Raw genomic sequence first — 19,151 nt, 5'->3', positions numbered from 1 at the left:
TTAGATCAAAGTTTTAATTTTCCATTCGCTGAACTATCTGAGGCTTGTGTCATTTCTCACAAGCATTAACAGCCCATTACCGCGGGTCGCTCGGGGTGAACGGCCATGTAGGAACAACGCTGATCACAGCCATTGTGTGTTGTCATGGTGGTACAGCGAGAGTGGAAACCGAGTCCCAGAGCCCTCACCTGATCTGTGCTGGTCTGATCCGTCCCCTGCTTGCTGAGGCCGTGACTGCGCTATTGAGAGAGTGCTGAACGCTGACCTTAATTGCTTGACGGATAGCTCAGATAAACTCATATCAAACATGCCCACTGAAACCGTAGACGTGGTGTAATTAGTGAACTCCAGGGAAACAGATAAGGCCGCAAATCAAACAGGGAAGGGGCCTGTGCGCGCTACTTATTCATTTATAAGGGCGTTGAAAAGAATTACTCCAAAAAGGCCTGTGTGTCAGACACGCTGTGTGAATGCCTGACTCCACAGAACATTCAAAGTGTGTTTGTTTCATTATTTTCCTGTGCGCACACACGAACACACATCTAGAGGCTCAGGGGACATGCGAACACGCATGTATGTCACAAGCGTTTCCTGTCTAGCTATTCCGACGGTGCAACAAACCGGGGAGCGGGCCAATCCTGTCATTTAGCAGTAAGTTTATCCCGTGGCGGAATAGAGAAACTGTGGGGATAAAGGCCGTAGACCTATCCCATGACTGGCCTGGTGGAGGGGGGTGGAAAGCCACACCACAGCTGGGACAGGCCAGGTAAGGATCATTTACAAGCTGCAGGGTTGGGAGCATCAATGTGGCACAAAACTGCCCAGAGTATTTACAGCCCCCCATACACACTTCAACAGTCTCAGGTTCAGCCTGCTGTGATGGAGGAGATAATATGCCTCCAGAGGAACCATCTGGAAAACCGAGCCGCCACTCTCCTGTTGCTGCCTCAACGTAAATTCTCATCCACCTGTCTGCGTGCCATACGCTTCTCTCTGTCGCTCTGGATATTTCTCTTTTCAGTGTGGATTCTGACCTACAAAGGCTGAATGCCGTTACTACGCCAGTGCTAAAATGGACAAAATGGCCTTAATATCACATACTGTATAGTCATATTTTACATACCAAATGTTTTTATAGTTACATTGTAGCTTTTTTCGAAGTTACTGCAAAGTCTTTATTTGGTTTAATATTGACGGAGTAAGACCATGCTTAAAAATTAAAATCATATTGAAATGAATGGTTGAAATCAAACTGTGATGCACATTATCTCATACTTTGATACTTAAGCCTGGATTTCACAGACTGGGTCGCATATTTTGATGGTCTTATCGAAGTTGAAAGCGCATTAAAAAATGTATATTGTACAAATATGCCCATCACTTTCGATAAATACCTTATTTCAGTCATTACTATACTGTTATAGCATTTCATCTTGTATTACATTGAACATATCAACAAATTTTTTATTGCCAAAAGTGAGACAAGAGGTTATACAACAAAAACACCTCTCTGTTTTCTCTCATACACAACTACACGGGTGAATGGACAAACTCACAGACACTACAGGTGATGCACACACAAAAATGTGTGAGATATTTGCGAATCGTTTTTGAGCAGAATTGCTACTTGGTGCGAGTAGAAATGTCAGCCTCTTATCATCATGCTATATGGACACAGCAGGTCTCAGTGATGATAGTTTTACAGTGACAGTTCTGACTAAAGGGTCCAGAGCTTAGACATCATAATTATACACATGGAGACACACAGAGAGTTGGCCTATACCTTTCAGACTAATGTCCCAATAGAGAAATTACCTAATTATCTCATTCCTATATTGATAATATTAATAAGACACAGTGCAGGAAAAATTATAGAGGCCAAGAGTGACTCTCTCTTGGTTCTGGATTCTAGAAATATTTTTCTAATTTATTTTCTTTATATGCATCTAAGATCAATTACTGCATTACAGTATTTTAAAATGTCAATTATAAAGCTATGTTTATCATCCCAAGAAGATTTCTGTTTCACAAAAGATTCTTCAAAGTGGCAAGTGTTTTAAGATTATAAAAAAAGGAAAAACATCTTACCTGTGAGTAAATGGTTCTTCTGGTAGGGGTTTTTAATTAAAGTTCCAAGAGGTCCGGTCTTTATATTTGGTATAGAACCAATGTATATATATATATATATATATATATATATATATGCAAAATGAAGATATTTTATCAGGCCATTTATTTTGATATCCACAGTATGTGTGTATGTATGTGTTTGATTAATGGGAATTTATTTAAGGGAATGCCATCTTAATAGAAGTCTGATATTACTTACTAAATTAGCCTTTTCATGCCATTCATACCAGAACTACTTCCAGAATATTCTGTGAAAATATGACAACAGTATCTTCAATATTGACAGAATAATGCCATTTTAAAGATTGAAATCTTAGTGAAATGAACGCTTGAAATTAATCTTTGATGCTAAAAGAATTAATAAGATTATGAGACTTCAGCCTTGGTTTTCACAGGGTCACGAATGTTTACATGATGATCAATAATGCTAATGCTAAATGTTTAGATGAACACGTCATGGTTCATAAAATATCACAAATCTGGTCCAAGGGTTGGAGACATAGCAAACAGTAAACACGCTGACAGATATACTTTAAGTACTTTAAAATTGCTGCATTTTGTTTACTATTGTGTGTCCATTTACCTGCTCTGCGTGTCTGCACTACTGTTGTTAAAATAAGCACGTGTTTGTTTGCTGCTCTTCATGCAGCGCGTCTTTGGTGGGAGAGAATAGCACGCAAGGACCGGAGAGGGTTCAAACAAAGATATAGCGGCACAAGATCACTTACAAAAATGTTCCTGAGAGCGCGTGTGATGTGATCCTCACTTGTGTAGATTGATTTAGACAACCGAAATAGTCAAATGTTTTAAATGGTTTATTAGGCTGTGTCTCGTGGTCCGGATGAAACGAAGCAACGGTCCGGATCCGGCCTGCCAATTGAGGATGACTGATCTATGCAGGCCTGGATTAAGAATTCAGGGGCCCCTGGGCACAAGTGTTTTGCAGACATGAAGGAAACACGTATCCTATTTTATACTGGATTAAATTGCTATGTTACAAACTATGATCACAACCTGAAGGACAATATCAACACATCCTCCATCCTACAGGATTCACACCACATGATTTCAACAATACTTTCCTGGACCAGCAACAACAATATCAAGACACACACTGCCTCACCTCTACCTATTAATTCAGTTCTATCAATTTCTTCCATAATTCACACACAAACATGACGGATTCACAAAATTTAAGAGAAAATTTAATAACTTTATTAAAATAATTTATAGGACGTTCCTAAGAATGTCGTAATTCTCAAATATTTTCTTATTACCATATTAATTTTTCAGAGAATAAAAAGGCAGACTTTGTCAATGATTATACTATGAGTAATTTGTCCATTTGTTAAACATTATTTGTGTAACAAGCATCTTGCGTTTTAATGTTTTAAATGGCATAAACAAATATTCTAGGTGTGCTTCCTATGTTGCAAATCTGCGTAAGTACAAATTTTCCAATGATTGTAAAAGCACTTTGCATTTTCTAAGAAAAGGCTAAAGTAAGGCAGTTAGACCTGATCAACATTATATCAATATAAAATTCCTTATTGGTGATATACCTCAAAATACTTTTTGATTTTAAAGACAACCGTGAGGGTATTCTAATTTATTAACAACAATAAAGCCATTCTCATTTACATATTTTCAGTTTCTATAGTCAGTTCTGACAGATAACGCATCTTCTAACAAATCATCATAAAAAGTGATTTCGGCTATTCTTTCACACAGCCTCTGTAATCATGTGCGTATTTACTGACGAAATGTGTTCACGTTTATATATTCAACATTCGATAAAAGTGACAAGTTGTTGGCAACGCTGTCTTGTACTCATTTAATTCAGGAGTCACCTGTCGAATGCGCGGCTTCTTCCTACCGCTCACTGAGATGATCCTTGTGCGGGGAAAGAGAGAGACCTTGCACTCGCGGGACAGCACTGGCGACGTTTTCCCACTGAATGAAAGTTAAGATTCGTCGGAAAGTCGCTAGATTTGTTAGAAAAAAGCTGCAAAGGGGCTCGGAAAAGTGACTAAATCAAGAGACAGATTGATCTACATTAGAAACACTGTTTTGTGTGTGCACTTGTTTATAGCCCCTGGGCCTGTGCCCATAATGCCCATTGGATATTCCGGCCCTGGATCTATAGCATCGTTGTGAAGAACCTTTTATATACATAAGTCTGTCTGTAACATCATGATAGTGCATGCATGTGCTTGTGTGTGGGGGGTACATCAGGTACACCCCTGTAATAAGCGTGTATGTGTGTATACCTTGCAAAACCTTTGTGGGTGTGGGCTGTTTGTAACTTAACCTGTCACTCCTTCTCATCATTAGTTGTCCATCAGACTGCCTTGGAAGTGCCTGCCTTTCTCATTCTCATCAGAGGCCTGCAACACACTTTCATCCCAGATCAGATCACCACAGAGGTTTATGGGGAGGACGGATGTGGTAATCCAGGTAAAGGACATGAATGTCTTGACACAAGTCTCGCCCTATGACAATGACTCCCTGTCCTGCTACAGATACAAGTGGATCATGACCCAAACTTCCTCTCCTCCTGGTTTAAACACATGCATTGGTTATTTGGGTGTGTACCTGTCGCCTCTGGTAATGTTAGGTCAATGTGTGAATGATCAAGAGGGAACATCAGTTACACAGCCTCTCTTGAGTGTCACATATCTTCCTCATCACCTGCTATCCGGTAGTGATTTCCAATTACACACACTCACGCACGTACACACGCACACACACACACACACATGGTTTTGTTTGTTAAAAATGTTTGCTTCTTCTGACCTACTGAATTGAGCTGTGGTTATTATGGTAGTCAGGGATTGTGTCTGGTTTGGGTTCCTATATTGTACTTTTTAAAGTTTGTATGATCTCATTTGTACGTTTCAGTACACACCACGGATGATAGGTTTGGGGTGGAGTTAAGGAAGGGGCTTGCTTATGGCATTTTCTAATATTCGTATGTTCTTTATGATTTAAATATTTCTACTATAACTTCTAATAGTTAAACATTTTCTTGAGATCATGCCGGCCTGTCTCTTTCTACTACTGTGCCTATATCAATAAAATGTCCAGTGTATGAAAATGAGCAGCGTCTAGTGGTGAGATTGTGAATTGCAACTAACCCCCCACTCTTAGGACATTGGCTTACTCCACTCCTATCCACTCGAAGCACTATGGTGGCTGACACGGGACTAAGAAGTTATCACATTTTTTCTTTATTGCTGAAGTATTTACGAAAAACACTCTGCAGAGCAGTTTGTCCGCTGAGGACAAGTTACTGTTACTGTAGAAACAACATGGCGAATTCCATGTAAGGGGACCCCAGGTGTAGATAGTACTATTAGTATGTAAATAGTTCCTTCTAAGGAAATAAAAACATAACGCTTCATTATGTAAGGTCTTTATACAACTCTGAACACATATAATATATTGTGTTTCTTTCAATTGATACTCCAAAAAATTTCACACAGCACCTTTAAAAAACATAATCAGCTTTACGATCATAAAGGGCACATCACTTCAGGACTTTGGAAAAATTCATTAAGTTTGCTTTGCAAACCCACAAGACTCTCACAAACTGTATTGTGGCCCTACGCAAACTCCTTTCAGAGGACATAATCAATGCATAAAGAAAATCTTTCTTTTTCTCATTAGAAGCTGATGGAATAGTTAATTGATTTGGAAGCTCCAAAAAAAGATGCTGGTTTAACAGCTTCTCTCTCACTGATCTTGATAACAGTGTGGTCCGACACCTAATGAGGTGCTGCATTAATTGTCACCCACTGTTGACAGCGCTCATGTGCTGTTTAACTGGGAGATTGATGTATTGATTGAATGAGTGTAGCAGCCTGGGAATGAAGCTGAGCTCGTGTTCTCAGTCTCGAGTCTGACGGACCTCGGCTATGAGAGCGTCTCCCGTGCTGACACAGAGGCTGCTGGGACTGTCAACTTGTACGAGGGAGGTCTGTTCCGAATCTGACTGCTAATAAAGCTTTCTCATTCAAGAAGTCATCAGCTGTCGCTGGAATTCTTGGCCGCTTTTCTTATGAGGAAGGCTGTGCTCCTCGCTCCTGCCAGGACTGGGAAGGAGGCGTTGGACGAGGTGGGGGAGAGTTGTAAACCGCGAGCAATAGGGGGTCGATCTCCCCAATAGATGTCACGGATTTTAACGAGCAGTTTCAGCCCATCTCAAAAGACACGGAGCACAGCGGGGTGAACAAAGATGGTCTTTGTCTGGGTGTATGGATGGGTGGGTGGGTGAGATATGTGTGTGTGCACACTAAAGGGGAAAGTGGGGTGTGTGTGTTCCACTAGATTTGCCCTCCGGGGGTTCTTAACAGTGGGGTATTTTGGATTTTGAGAACGACAAGGGTCACACCAGCGGACGGGTTCAAGATTCGTTCAGAATTTGTCTCTAACTGCGGATTTTACCATATCTGAACGCCAAAATGGAAGGCTCTTGTGAGAAAGTAAAAAGTTACAATCGATTGCCAGCGAACGTGCGTTCCACCACATGCTGTGTCCATTTCATGACCGCTGTTTACCCACTCCCTGGGTTTAATAAAAATCACCTGGAGATTTTTGTAATGGCACATAAAAGCAAGCAAGCAACCACATCAATGTAAAAAGAAATAAAAATAGTTTGAATGACTTGTGTTGTCCATGCTGTTTGTGTCAACACAATTCAGAGTTTGTAACTATATTACAAGGTGGCTAATTTGTATGATCTTCTTTGTACGTATTATTTGCTTTCACTTTCAGGTTACGGTTACGGTTAGGTTTTGGGGTGGGGTTAGCGGAGGGGCTTTTGTACTGCGTTTTTAAATAATCATACTTTTGTTTGATTCACATTGTACAAATTCATACAAATTAGCCTCGTTGTAAAATACTTTGCTACCAATTCCCGTGACATTGGGTTGGTTTGTAAGAGGAAGTTGAGAGTCCTATTAAAGTACAGCAAAACATCTAAGGTGCACATCTTAATACCATGATTCAATACTTCATATAACACTTACATTATCTGTTATATATTATGCACCCATATGTCTCCAGTTCAGGTTAGGAATGGACGTGTTTTAATGGAGATATTTTTTCTCGTAGTGGTCCTTCGATCCCACTATTTAAGTCTTTAGGAAATGCACGTAGGCTTTTTCTTCAATATCTGTATTTTTAAGTACAGTTTTTAACAGCGCTATAGACGCTGGAATAAAATGGACCTCTGTTTATTGTGTAGAAGAATCGGATGAGTGCTGAGGCTGAACAGAAGTATTTCATTCATTCAAGAGTCCTATCAGACCAAGGACCCAGACCTTGTGATCAATGAGTGGATACTGAACAGACTGTCCAAGGTTTTGCCGATCAATGGCCATGTGTTTGTTTGCAGTAGAGACAGGAGGACAGTCGGAGAGAGAGGGTGGCGAGCAAGCCTGCGGGAGCGCGCGTGTGGCTTTGAGACTTTAGAAAGAAAGAAATGCTTCACTCTTTCAAGTGTTCCGATTGGGCCTTGGGGTGGCAGTCAGAATCTGTCTTCTTTTGTTTTGGCAGAATGTGCAGGCAGGATTCAGCCCTTCTTTATCTAATGGCCCAGGTTGAGCCTGTGCATTGAAGAGTCTGCTAATAAAATAGAAACAATGAAAGGAGACAAGCAAGGTCAGAATGCACAGAGGCAGGGGGTTTTATCAGTCCTTTTGACTCAGCTCTCAATCCATTATATTATTAACATCTTAAATTTTTAAGTTTCATATTGAGGATGAAAATAATGGATTATTGGAATGTGCGCTATTTTGATGAAAATTTGAAAGAGGAAGATTCATGGTTACCAGCCCTGCAAGTTTGAAGTTTGAGGTACTGTATGGTAACTTTCCAAACTTTTCTCTGAATCTCTCCCTGCAACTTTCTAAAGAATAGAGATTGGGTGTGACAAACTGTTTTGTTCTCTTCATTTTTAATTTTATGTATTGACATCGTTCTATTTTAAGTAAGGTCTTTAAGTGGATTATTGTTTACTTTTATTTTTTAATCCTTAAGTATTTAAAATATATTACATTACATTTCAACTCACTGGAAAAAATATGTTAAAAATATGTACTTCGTTTGCACCAAGACTGTATAAAGGATGGACAGCGTGATGCCAGCTCTCACTCAATCTTTGGTGTTTCGAGCCTGACGTCATCACCCAGCCGTGTTTTTTGGCAAGTTTAAGAATTATAGGTAGTTAAGATAGTTAGGGTTAGGTTAGAGTTAGGAATGGGGGAAACATTTAAAATCAATTAAAATGTGGTCGATTCAATATCGATTTTCAAAGGTTGTGAATCATTATTTTTTTCTTGCATATTCCGGCAAGCACTTAACATTCATTAACGTGAATGTTATTGCTACTACTATCCACTAGATGTCACTTTTCTTTTTACAACGGGTGGATGTTACAACATATCCTGTTCTATTTCAACATACCCAAGTGTGTTTAATGTTTGATTAGGTTTGTGGCTCTTCATTTCATTTTTTAATTCACCTTCGTAATGTGATATTTACTGATCTTTTTTAGAAATATCTATAGGATTTGTATTAAATCTGTAACCATTGACTTGAATCGAGAATCGAATCGAGAGCTTGTGAATCGGCATCGAATCGGAACATCAGAATCGATACCCAGGCCAAGTTAGGGTGTGGATTGAACACATGTAATCCACCATTGTTGTATTTCTTTCTTCTTCTTCTTCGTTGTGTTTGGGTGTACACCATACCACACCCCCACACTTATACGCATGCGCACAATGTCGTTTTCTCATTCTTGTGTAATTCGGGGTTTACACGGAAACGATAACGCCGAGGTTTTGAAAAACTTGCAATTTGCGTTATCAGTCCCCTAAAACGCTGTTTCCGTGTAAATGGACAGCCAAATCGCATAAATAGTTTTGCGCTTTTACTTGAAAACGGTCTAGGGTAAACGGCACCTTCGGGGCCATTCAGACAGAACGTGTTTTTCTATCCCAATGCACGGTATAAAGTTCGGTATCAAGGATGCCCATATTTCTTTATGACTCTATCGTAAACAAAGAAATCAGGTCACCACACCCCATTTTATAAGAAAAACCAACCTTATTCAAAAAAAAGAACATGTGAACATACCTGTAAATCAACGTGAAAAAAACTGACATAAATAACAGAAAACCTATAAGGAAAAATAATTTAAAGTGTAATTGGATTTTATTGTGTGGCTCCTGTCCCATTTGTATAAATGGAGAGGGGCGGGGTTTATGGGACAACCAAAGAGCCAGCAGCTTCACTTTTCAGGATGTGTGAGGCACCCATGGGCTGCAAATATCACTCAGCATGATGGATCTATGTTCAAGTTGTGCAATTTATGTTTATTAAACTAACATAACTTTAATAAAAGTTTTATGTAAAAGTTTCAGTTTGATTGAAAGTTCTCAACTACAGTGTAACTGCCCACAACCCAAGCAAAGACACCTGCTTCGTCCCAATCCGCGTATTATCCATTCTAAATAGCATTGGAAAATATCATTAGTATGTCCCAAATCCTTGAACCGCCACCTTAACGTGTTGGAGGGGTTTGAGTACACAAGTGACCCTAGGAGCTATGTTGTCTGGGGCTATATGCCCCTTGCAGGGTCTCCCAAGGCAAACAGGTCCTAGGCGACGAGTCAGACTAAGAGTGGTTCAAAAACCCCCATATGATGAATAAGATTTCAAGAACCGTGACGTCGCCCGGTATGGCACAACCGGGGAACTACCCTGGAGCCAAGCCGGTGCTTGTATGCGAGCCCCTGGTGGCCGGGCCTTTCCCCACGGGGTACGGCCGGGCTCAGCCCGAAGGAGCGACGTGGGGCTGCCTTCCCGTGGGCTCACCACGTGCGGGAGGGACCATAGGGGGTCGGTGCAAAGTCGATCGGGCGGCAGTCGGAGGGGAGGGCCTCGACAACCCGATCCTTGGACACGGAAACTAGCTCTAGGGACGTGGAATGTCACCTCGCTGGCGGGGAAGGAGCCTGAGATGGTGCGTGAGGTTGAGAGGTTCTGACTAGAGATAGTTGGGATCACCTCTACGCATGGCTTGGGCTCTGGAACCACAGGAGAGGATGAGAGAGAGGATGGACACTTCACCACTCTGGAGTTGCCCATGGTGTGAGGCGGCGGGGTGGTGTTGGTTTGCTTATAGCCCCCCAGCTCTCCCGCCATGTGTTGGAGTTTACCCCGGTGAACGAGAGGGTCGTCTCCCTGCGCCTACGGGTCGGGGATAGGTCTCTCACTGTTGTTTGTGCGTAAGGGCCGAACGGCAGTGCAGAGTACCCGACCTTCTTGGAGTCTCTGGGAGGGGTGCTGGAAAGTGCTCCGACGTTCTACTGGGGGAGTTCAACGCCCATGTGGGTAACGACAGTGACACCTGGAGGGGCGTGATTGGGAGGAACGGCTCCCCTGATCTGAACCCGAGCGGTGTTCAGTTATTGGACTTTTGTGCTAGTCACAATTTATCTATAACGAACACCATGTTCAAGCATAAGGGTGTCCATCAGTGCACATGGCACCAGGACACCCTAGGCCGCAGGTCGATGATCGACTTTATGGTCGTTTCATCTGACCTGCGGCCGTAAGTTTTGGACACTCGGGTTAAGAGAGGGGCGGAGCTGTCAACTGATCACCACCTGGTGGTGAGTTGAATCCGATGGCGGGAGAGGAAGCTGGACAGACTCGGCAGACCCAAACGTACTGTAAGGGTCTGCTGGGAATGTCTGGCCGAGTCTCCTGTCAGAGAGATCTTAACTCCCACCTCCGGCAGAGCTTCAACCGGATCCCGAGGGAGGCTGGAGATATTGAGTCCGAGTGGACCATGTTCTCCACCTCCATTGTCGAAGCAGCCGTTCAGAGCTGTGGCCGTAAGGTCTCCGGTGCCTGTCGAGGTGGCAATCCCCGAACCGGAAGTAAGGGAAACCATCAAGCTGAAGAAGGAGTCCTATCTACCCCATTCAACCTCTCCAGATGATCCAGAATGCGGCGGCAAGAGTGGTCTTCAATGAACCGAAGAGAGCGCATGTAACTCCGCTCTTCATCAGGTTACACTGGCTCCCTGTTGCCGCCCGCATAAAGTTCAAAGCTTTGCTCCTGGCCTACAAGACCAACACCGGATCTGCACCATCGTATCTCCACTCGCTAATGCAGATCTATGTTCCTGCCAGATCACTGCGGTCTGCAAAGGAACAACGACTAGTGGTACCATCCCAAAAAGGAAAAAAGTCACTCTCCCGTACCTTCTCTGGATCTGTTCCACATTGGTGGAATGATCTACCAGCTGCTACAAGATCAGCAGACTCGGTTGCCATCTTTAAAAAACACCTAAAAACATGTTACTAACCTCACTATTCTTAGCTTTTTATACTGTGCTAGGCTTTAATGGACTAGTTTGATGCACTTATGTATTTTGTTGCCTATGTTGTTAGAATTGCTTCCAATGTTTTCCATCTGTAAGTCGCTTTGGATAAAAGCGTCTGCTAAATGACTAAATGTAAATGTCTATCGGGCCTGGTTGGCTTGTGGGACTCCTGAGGCAGCTGACTTGTATCCGCAGGCCAAGCGGACTGCTGCCCGGGTGGTTGTGGAGGCAAAAACTCGGGCCTGGGAGGAGTTTGGTGAGGCCATGGAGAAGGACTATCGACTGGCCTCGAAGAGATTCTGGCAAACCGTCCGGCGCCTCAGGAGAGGGAAACAGTGCCCTACCAACGCTGTTTACAGTGGCGGTGGGCAGCTGTTGACTTCAACTGGGGATGTCGTCAGATGGTGGAAGGAGTACTTCGAGGATCTTCTTAATCCCTCCGTCACGTCTTCCATTGAGGAAGCAGAGGCTGAGGACTCAGAGGTGGACTCTTCCATCACCCAAGCCGAAGTCACTGAGGTAGTCAAGAAACTCCTCGGTGGCAAGGCACCGGGGGTGGATGAGATTCGCCCTGATTACCTCAAGTCGCTGGATGTTGTGGGGCTGTCTTGGCTGACACGCCTCTGCAGCATCGCGTGGCGGTCGGGGTCAGTGCCTCTGGGATGGCAAACCGGGGTGGTGGTCCCTCTTTTTAAGAAGGGGGACAGGAGGGTGTGTTCCAACCACAGAGTACTGGAAAGGAGAATACGGCCGATAGTAGAACTTCGGATTCAGGAGGAACAGTGTGGTTTTCGTCCGGGCCGTGAAACGCTGGACCAGCTCTACACCCTCCACAGGGTGCTGGAGGGTTCCTGGGAGTTTGCCCAACCAATCCACATGTGTTTTGTGGATTTGGAGAAGGCATTCGACTGTGTCCCTCGCGGCGTCCTGTGGAGGCTGCTTCGGTAGTACGGGGTCCGGGGTCCTTTGCTAAAGGCTGTCAGGTCCCTGTACGACCGAAGCAGGAGCTTGGTTCGCATTGCCGGCAGTAAGTCGGACTTGTTCCCAGTGCATGTCGGACTCCGGCAGGGCTGCCCTTTGTCATCGGTTCTGTTTGTAATTTTTATGGAGAGAATTTCTAGGCGCAGCCAGGGGCCGGAGGGTGTCAGGTTTGGGGACCACACGATCTCGTCGCTGCTCTCTGCGTATGATGTTGTTGTGTTGGCCCCTTCAAACCAGGACCTTCAGCATGCACTGGGATGGTTTACAGCCGAGTGCGAAGCGGCTGGAATGAAAATCAGCACCTCCAAATCCGAGGCCATGGTCCTCAGTCGGAAAAAAAGGGTGGCTTGCCCACTTTAGGTTGGTGGAGAGTTCCTTCCTCAAGTGGAGGAGTTTAAGTATCTTGGGGTCTTGTTCACGAGTGAGGGAAGGATGGAACAGGAAATTGACAGACGGATCGGTACAGCTTCTGCAGTAATGCGGTCGATGTACCGGTCTGTCGTGGTGAAGAAAGAGCTGAGCCGCAAGGCGAAGCTCTCGATTTACCGGTCAATCTACGTTCCGACTCTCACTTATGGTCATGAGCTTTGGGTCATGACCGAAAAGACAAGATCCCGGATACAGGCGGCCGAAATGAGCTTCCTCCGCAGGGTGGCTGGGCGATCCCTTAGAGATAGGGTGAGAAGCTCGGTCACCTGGGAGGAGCTCGGAGTAGAACCGCTGCTCCTCCACATCGAGAGGGGTCTGTTCCGGATGCCTACTGGACGCCTTCCCCGGGAGGAGACCCCGGGGAAGACCTAGGACACGCTGGTGGGACTATGTCTCCCGGCTGGCCTGGGAACGCCTCAGTGTCCCCCCGGAAGAGCTAGAGGAAGTGTCTAGGGTGAGGGATGTCTGGGCATCTCTGCTTAGACTGCTGCCCCCGCGACCCGGCCCCGGATAAGCGGAAGAAAATTAATGAATGAATGTCCCAAATCGTACTATGTTAAAGTTTTCCAAAGATTCCTGGATGGTCTACTTCATCTGAAAATTATGCACACTCTATCGGCTAATATAACCCACAACTCACCTCAAGAAGGGGGAGTTAGTCACACTACACTGCATTAATAAAATAAAAAAACTGATTGAACTGATGAACTATTAAATATAACTATAGAGTTAACATTACATATGAAACAATGCATGAATAACATTTAAATTTAGTCATTAAGCTGACGCTTTTATCCAAAGCGACTTACAGATGGGCTCCCCCAAAATAACAGTGCCAGTGTCTTTGGAGGAGGTTAAAGTATACAAATGTGCGCGCAAATGCACACATGCACCTATTCAACCCAAAGCGCGTGATGACAACACAAAAGTGCACAGTCTAACAATGTTATTTTTTGTTATTTACTCATTACTTTGCATGTTGTTATACATAAAATATGGTCAGATAGTCGAATTTCATCAAACGGATTTGTGTGCTGATTCAACACGGCCTTGCAACCCCCACTTTGGGAACCCCTGGTCAGCCACTTCTGTTTCCTGTTGGTATGTCCCAGTGAGTGCATACACTATAAAATGTTTATATATACTTTTCCATAAGAAAATCTCTACTTTTAGTGTATAGTATAAGAACGTGTATTGGGACGCAGCAACCAACTCTTCTGAATAATGGTAACCACTGTTTTTTTGTGTGCCGTGGTGAGTGAAAACCATGTTTTTTAATGTGTTAAATTAAACTTAAAATTAAAGGTTCAGTGTTTGAAACTTAATAACATCTAGCGGTGAAGTTGTGAATTGCAACTAATGGCTCACTCCACCCCTCCCCCTCCATTTTGAAGCACTACGGTGGCTGTCACAGGACTAAGACATGTTTTTGCTTCTTTGCAAAAGGAGAAACGTACTTACGAACGCATTCTGTCAAGCAGTTTGTCTGTTTAAGGGAACTGTAGAAACAACATGGCAAATTCCATGCAAGGGGATCCGTGGTGTACAGAAATCATTCTAAGGTAATAAAACATAACATTTCATTATGTAAGGTTTTATACGTCTCCGCAGGCTTTAAGTAAAGTGGACAAGTAGCATTTTTTTTGGGTAAAGGGATGCATTGCACAATGTAAGAGTAATTTAATGTAGAGTCATTTTTTATTTTAATTTTGGTTGGTCAACAACAAACACTCATTGTCAAGTGATGCCCCGTGTCAAAAGCTTATCTCACTAAATGGTAAATTCAGCATGGGTTGCATAGCACTCTTACAGTGCTTGTCGGGGTGGGTTATATTGCTGTAGATATGCAGAAACGGAATGCAAATGAATCCCACCAAAATGAATCCCCCCCGCACCTATACCTTCCAATTACTTCCCAAGAATGGCATTAAGCCTCATGATCCAAAACTCACTGGAATAACAGAATAACAGATGAGATGGCAAAATTACTAACGTGCCCGGCAGGAAATTGGAAAATGGGAAATCTGTCTGGTGAAAGTATTCAATTACCATGCTCCTTTTCCACGCGTTCGGCCACGTTTCTGAAACATGGTAATTTCCGCTTTTCTCAACGCCTCTTGTGCTGAGAACAGAGCTACACCAATCACAGATTATTATTACACAGATATGAATAAAACGCACTCAAGTTCATGGCTGTACTCTTAAAGGCTCTCCTTCAGCGTTTTCCTGCCTCTGCTGTTGTGCTTTAAAATCACGATGAGTTTAAGATAAAGAAAAAAAGATTTGACAGAGAAAATGGGACAACATCAGGCATGGCTGCACCTTTAAAGTTGTATAAGACATATTTTTCTAATCGCATACTTACGCTCAGCACTGGCATAAACAGACACCCCCCGATTCCCCTTGCCAGCCAGTTTTGCTGTTCCCATCCTCGGTTCTTTCCAGCAAGGAGATGCTATGTGTCTAATTCCACGTTGTTATTGATGCTGGCTGCTTCCCCCGATAAGAGCAGGCGGAAAAATCAATCACTCCCATTAGACACCGAGAGAGTGACAAGAGGGCAAACCCTGGCAAGGGACCCCACAAACCCCTTCATTGCCTCTCTGTGCCTGTCTTTGCTCTTTTACTGTATCTTGCATTTTCTTTTTCACTTGCATATCTGTTTGTCTGCTGCTAACTTTCTGCTGTCTGGCTCTTTTATTTTCCCACTTAGACACAGGTCAGCTTTTTTTGTGCTTGTGTGATCTCATCTGTGTGGATGCATGTGTTTTGTGTGTGTGTGTGTGCGCGAGCAATTTTTTTATTTTATGAAAGTAATCATATTTATATTATAAATATCCTCTTCAATTTTGTGTGTCTCACAAAGAGTTCATTAAAATCTATATGATTTCATTTCAGGTGTCATTACACAATAAATCATGAATAGGGCACAGACTTCTCCTGATGGAATTTCTGCACAATTTGTTCAATCAAGATAAAGGTTAATAACGTTAAAGTTCTCCATTCACCCCAAATTCCAAAGCTTCTATTGGTAAGAGAGGGTCATGATCTGTGCATGATCTGTGAGTGGACTTTTCATTATTTTCATTTCATTAAGTATAAGCCGTTTGCAGGAATCAAAGACGACTGGATCAGACCACGCTGCACTGCATGCACTTTTAAATATTTCAGTGTTTCTTTATAGTAGATAGCTGTTGATTTTTAATGTTAGATTGTATAATGATACATTTTTTAAACAATTGATTTTTTTAAAGTATTTAAGGCCTTAAGTCCAATGTGCAGAATGTATCTACAGAGGAAGTAACGACATTCTAAACGTTCCACGAAAATCGTGAATTGATCCATAAAGACACACCTTAAGTCAATAATGAGCGAGAGAAACAGGACAAAAGAATAAAAGAACGAAACTGTGATTCATCAAAACTATTTTAGCAAATAAATATGGGAGCAATCTTCGAGCTAATAGAGCCCTTTCACAGCCGAATAACTCAGCACATACACTCCATTAACTAAACTCAATACCAAGATCATTATTATCTGATAGACATACAAAAGAAGCACCCTATAGTCAAGCCTTTCAGTCCACATGGCGATTAATTACTTTAATTCACTCTAATGGTAAATAACAATATATGCGAAAGTGTGTCCTGGAGAGTCTGAATCACAAGAATGCAGCTTCTCTAAATGGTCTCCATGGTCATCTCTGCTCAGATTGATTATCTTATTTGCATTCAGTTGCTGTAAGTTAAATTATTTTTCTATTACTCCCGGTCTGCTTTTAAATTCGATTCTGAAAAGGGCACCATCTTCACTAACATTTTTTTTTATTAAAAGAAGACAAAAAAAGTGTGTCCAATTTATTTGTTTGCAGATTGACCACATACACTTGACAGGATCGGTTTGTGTCATAAACTTGACTTCTGAGTATTTCAGCACTCCCAATAACCCCAGTTTTTGAGAAACACGGTGAAAGGAGTTTAAATTCCTGGCAACAATATCTCTTCCTTATTTTGTCTCCATCTTCTTTCTTCCTTTTGGTTTTTTGAATCCTCAGCTCGGGGGTAAATCCTGCTTAGCATTGCCAGTCAGTGGTTTCTCATGATCTTGTCTGCGCTTTTCTATTTGTCACATGAAATCCTTTTCTTGGCACTCAACTCTTAAGGCTAAATGTATTCGTACAAGCTCTGCTCTAAAAGTATAGCTTGCCTCTGCTCTCATTCATATATTTAATGTCATCACATCACACCGTAACTCTAATCACAGATAATATTTAATATAATATAAAACAAATAAAATCCTTCATACTTCTGTGTTCAATTTTAAAACAAAAATAACAAATGGCCCACAATGTGTGATGTCTAATTTGTTACATATTACAATCCTTTATGAAAACAAACCATGTTTTTTATAGTGAAAGTGTAACAGATTTTTTGGGCATATTGATTACTGTTGGCACAGCCATAGTTTTACTACAGTAAAACGTGGTTAAACCATTGCTTTTGTTTCTGATGTAACTATTGTTGTAACCATGTTTTTTGTAACTATAGTAAACCCCTAAAATTCTTTGTAAGGGATGTGTTAAAGTCAGATGCTATTTCTATATTCTTTATTTGTATTATGTAGGCCTATCCTAATTTGTTTTATGCATTGACTCTATTTTTATTTTTGAATATAACGATAAACTAAATATTAAAAAGATAAGGACTTTTTATCTTGATCACACCAATTTCTTTTGCAAATGAAAAGCGAACATTGGCAGTAGTCTTTGCACGTTGACAAGCCATAGAACAATACTGCCATCTATTGGAAAACATGTGGAAAAGGTTTACTACAAGTTCGTCATTTTAAATATACCTTCAGAAAACTTCAGATGTATTTGTGGAGGCTATTTAAAGTATTATGCGTTGTTATTATCAAATTAATCTATGTTTAGCCAAATGTAAAATAGTGAGTAAAATAAGTAAACACTGAAAAACTATTAGCAGTCAGTATACTGGAGAACTATTATAACAGACCTTAACTAATATTTAAAAAACATATTTGACTAAATAAAAACACGGTTCTTTATTATCCAATTTTTACATGTAAAGTGTATAAAATAATTGGATGTATTAAGTGACGCCACTTTGACATTTGAATAGAGCTCAAACGATTTAAAGTCCCCTGTGGTCGATCATTTTGTCCCTTAAAAAGAATCGGTGACCACCAAATTTCAGGGTTCCCTGAAAAGTTGAATTTCCAAGACCTATAATGAATGAAACAAATATACATTTTCCTGGCGCTGAAGGTAAACATAACAATACGCAACAATGTGTTAAACACGATAAAATACAGTATAGAAAATTTACATTTTGATAAATGAAAATGTAAAGTGACAAACCAAAATCCCTGATATTCCATGACTTCGACAAAAACACGAAAAATTCCACGACTTTCAATGTCTGAAATAGACATTTTAAAGTGATATTCCAGAAAATCCATGACCTGTGGGAACTCTGAATAATAACATATTTAAACGTTTTTTCCTGTGAAAATATATTTTAATTGTCTTATAAGAAGTTTTATGGAGAAAATAATCAGCAATAGTTTAAAATTATACATTTTCTCATGGTTTGTCTTAAAGCATATTAAAACGGAACACCACATATAAACAATATTAAATCAATTTTCACCACAGGGGGTCTTTAAACATCCTGATTTGGATCCACCTTCAGTTAGCCTAATTGATTCATAGAACTAATGAAAATATATATTATGGATTGGGTAAACAGTACTGCTTGCCTTTGCAGTCATCGATTTAAAGCCTAAATAACTGATAAAAATGATCATGATATTTTTCAACTCTTGCTGCTTCTACCCTATTGGAACTCGCCTCTCGTCTGTTTATTTGACTCTTTGTTGGACAACTACACACATAAACACCAAGCAGAAATAAACGTACAAACCGGCACTCTCCGTCCAAACCAGCGCCATATGGGTTAATGTACACATTATCATGATCATGTACCATCGTAATATTTCTCTGATATACCGATAGACACCATCAGGAAATGGCAAAGGTAACAATTTGTCTTTGTGAGACAGTCTTTGCGCATGGCTGTCTGCGCACTACAGGTTATCTGGGGACATCTGAGTATGAGACGGATTATATAAAGACAAACTGAATGTCAGTGTAGTCTCAACACGATGTATTTCCAATGATCATCTC

Source organism: Barbatula barbatula, assembly GCF_947034865.1.
Source record: "Barbatula barbatula genome assembly, chromosome: 9".
Lineage (NCBI taxonomy): Eukaryota > Metazoa > Chordata > Actinopteri > Cypriniformes > Nemacheilidae > Barbatula > Barbatula barbatula.
Note: the sequence above shows the minus strand (reverse complement) of the source record.